Genomic DNA, 3,350 nt, shown 5'->3' with positions numbered 1-3,350 from the left:
ATATATATATATCTATGAAAATATTTTATCTTCCTGAGGTTAAATGATACCTTATTACTACAGTTCTGCTGTAATGTAATGTGCACTGTTTGAACCATGTTGATGTAAGTAGATTGCAGCTTCATGTCTGACAGCTGCAGGAATTGCTGAATGTGAGACCAGAAAGCTGCTTCACAAAAGCATCATGGGAGGAGGGTACCAAGTGATTGCAGCTGGTTCATATCTATCTGTATATTGTTGATATAATATTCTGCTTTAGCTTCTGGTGATACTATTTATACAGGGATGGGCAGAAGTAAGTTTACAGTTGTTCGTATAGAGAAAGGCATGCAAGTTACTATTATTACAATAGCTTTATTAGCTGTGTTTCGTGTACTCACAACTATAAACCTACTTTTTCCCACTACTGTATTTTGCTTTTAAAAAAAGTGTGAACACTATTGAACAACACAAAATAACCATTGCTAATAGGAAAGTTTGGTTTTTTAATGTTGTATCTTCTGGGCTGTAATATAAATTTTATGGAGGTCTTTTTTCACGGCTGTGATCCCCTGAATTTGTATTTGAGGAAGGAGGAAAGATTTGTTAGGTGCACAGTGTAAAGTAGACGTTGACAAAGAAATATGTAGGTCAGATGACCTGTAAGTATTTTATAGTAAAGGTGACAATTTGTAACTTAAGGTGGAAGACAGAACAGGAGAGGTGGTTATACAAGTGCTTGAAATAGTCATCATGTCACAGAGAGCAGAGCAGAGAAAACCTTAAAATCTGAGGTGTTGGTGAAGCTGTGAGGCCAAGGACAGAGAAGGATGGTGAAGAGGAAAATGCTTAGAATTCGGGTATAGAACAGAAACTGTGACAGAAAGAGTTGACTTCTGATTTTTACATTGGAATAATTATCGCTTCCTTATTTATTCTCAAAACAATCCTTGTGGTGTCTTTCCCTTTCTTGTGAAATCTTTGAGCAAACTTTTAAAAATGTTTTTATTGATTGATTTGAGAGAGAGAGAGAGAGAGAGAGAGAGAGAGAGAAAGCATCTATTTGTTGTTCTGCTTATTTATGCATTAATTGGTTGATGCTTGTATGTGCCCTGACCAGGGATAGAACGCACAATCTTGGCACATCAAGACGACATTCTAACCAACTAAGCTACCGAGCCAGGGATCTCTGAGCAAACTTGTTGCCTGAGGAATAATATGTGTTTTTGCAACCGTGAAAGTTGCTTATGCCTTTAATTATTGGAGAAGTACTTTTTGTGAACCAAGCTTTAATCTTAAAAACACACACACACACACACACACACACACACACACACACACACACACACAAAAAAGCCAGCCTGCTGTTAGAAGACTTTCCTTCATATTTTTTCATGCACTTGGCCCCCTGCTAGGCACTGGGAACACACCACTAAACAAAACATGGGGACACCGCCCCTTAGAGCTTACAGCAAATCCAGTCTCCACCCCGAATGTGTGTTCATTTTGGTTTATTTATCCAAGTTACTATGTTGTGAAAAATTATGACTAAGACAGCCCAGCCTTCCAAAAGCTTATAAATAATAAGGGGAATAAAATGCATACACGTGACAATACAAAATAGGTATGTAAATAAGATAGGTGGTTTGCTATGAAAATATTGTGAAGTTTAGGGAAGGAAAAAGTAAGTGGCATTTAGTTAGATAGAGGTGAGTCATTCAGTAAGGAGGGAGTACTTGAAGCAGAAAGTTATTGCAACTAAGTTCATATGTGGGGCATGAAGGAAGAACATTGAACTTGACTACAGGATTGTAATTTTTAAGTGTTCTTGTTTGAAGAAATATAGGCACATAATCTTCTATAATAATAAAAGAGTAATATGCTAATTAGACCAGATGTCTTCCGGACGTCCTTCCTGAGGAAGCCGGGGCACGAAGGAATCCAGCCTGGTCCCGGGTGCCTGCGGGTGGCTGGAGGAGGAGGGAAGTAGCCCAGGTCCCAGGTGCTGGAGGGGAGCCAGTGCCAGCAAGGGGGGGGGGAAGCCTACTCTTGCATGAATTTTCATGCATCGGGCCTCTAGTTCAAGTTATAAAAAGAGGGAAAAGGACAGATGACAAACAGTGTATCTTCCAGACTTGTACCCAGTCCTCCCTGGGGACAGCCACGAGTTCCAGTTTCCTGTGTGTTTGTGCAGAGGTATTCTGCCTTATGTGTATGCCTGTGCGCACCTCGTCTATTAAATTACAGCGTACTGTTCACACTGCTTTCTACTTTGCTTTTCATATTTTTGGGTGAGTGTCCCCAAAAAATGTATATATACTTTGAATGATTATAAAGTTAGTGTTTATTAGCATATAGTTCATTTTCAAAATTTAAAAGACTGCAAAAATAATTTGTCAACACCTGTTTTCAAACTGGCACTGCTGATTAAGCAAAGCAATGGAATCGCAAACATCAAGAATCATTCTGTTTGATGTTTTTGTGCCCTCCATTGGTCACCTGTTGCCAGTTTTGTACCATAAACTTTTATCTCGTATGTATCCCCATAAAAAAAGTCTAGTGGATAAATTTTCTTTGTTCAGAGCTTAGTCTGGCTTCACCCATTATTTCAAATCAGTTAGACCTGAAAAAGAGTGAAAATTACGTGTTACCTGCTGTTAAGGTGTGTATGCATGTTTTTGGGACACCCTGTATATCTTAGCAATTGTTGTGTAACAGTATGTGTGAAGCTACCTAGTTCTTTTTTTAATGGCCGCACAGTATTTATAAGTCCCCTGGAAAAAAATGACCCAGGGAGCTGAAACTGGAAAGGCCGGCTGAGGTCAGGAGTGGAGAGCTGGGCCAAGTTTGAGAATTTGCCCTCATAAGTGAGAGGGCAACTTCATCAGCCTCTTAAAAGAGGTAAGATGTGTGTGAGCAATTGTACCCTAAACTTTATCGTGTTTAGAAGGGCGGGGAGGCATGGGGCACAGGCAAAGGACCAGGATGGGAGCTCGGAAAGAAGACATGAGGGCACCAGTGCCCAGATGTGGTGTGAGGGACGTTCAGGGACCCCTGTCCCACGCGGTCCCTGGAGAAGGAACCGTCCAGGTGGTTCCAGAGCTGGGCTTTCTGAAAACCTCAGTGGAAGCGTTCCCACGGACCTGGAGACGGTTGGGCCTTGGTCAGCACCATGGGTCATACTCGGGACACAGTGTTTCTGACACTTGAAGGAAGTCAGAGGCGGGCCCTGTGACGCGGAGGCAAAGGCATGACGAGCCACGCCTGACTTGACACGTGATTCCTGTTGGCTGGCCTTAGGCTCCCACCTTTGCAGAACATGGTAACCTTGCTTCTTTTGTTTCCAGCCGTTTCATCCTTTTTCTTCAACT

At 41.6% G+C, this 3,350-nt stretch overlaps 1 protein-coding gene across 5 annotated transcripts in view; it reads left to right on the top strand.

Moving 5' to 3' along the window:
• ATP8A1 (ATPase, aminophospholipid transporter (APLT), class I, type 8A, member 1) overlaps window positions 1–3,350 on the top strand; it is a 203,180-nt gene that overhangs the window by 112,719 nt on the left and 87,111 nt on the right. The gene's annotated exons all lie outside the window — the stretch shown is intronic.

Source organism: Myotis brandtii, unplaced genomic scaffold, assembly GCF_000412655.1.
Source record: "Myotis brandtii unplaced genomic scaffold, ASM41265v1 scaffold520, whole genome shotgun sequence".
In the NCBI taxonomy this organism is placed as follows: Eukaryota; Metazoa; Chordata; class Mammalia; order Chiroptera; family Vespertilionidae; genus Myotis; species Myotis brandtii.
The sequence above is the reverse complement of the archived record's forward strand: the minus strand, read 5'-3'. Positions and strand labels throughout refer to the sequence as shown.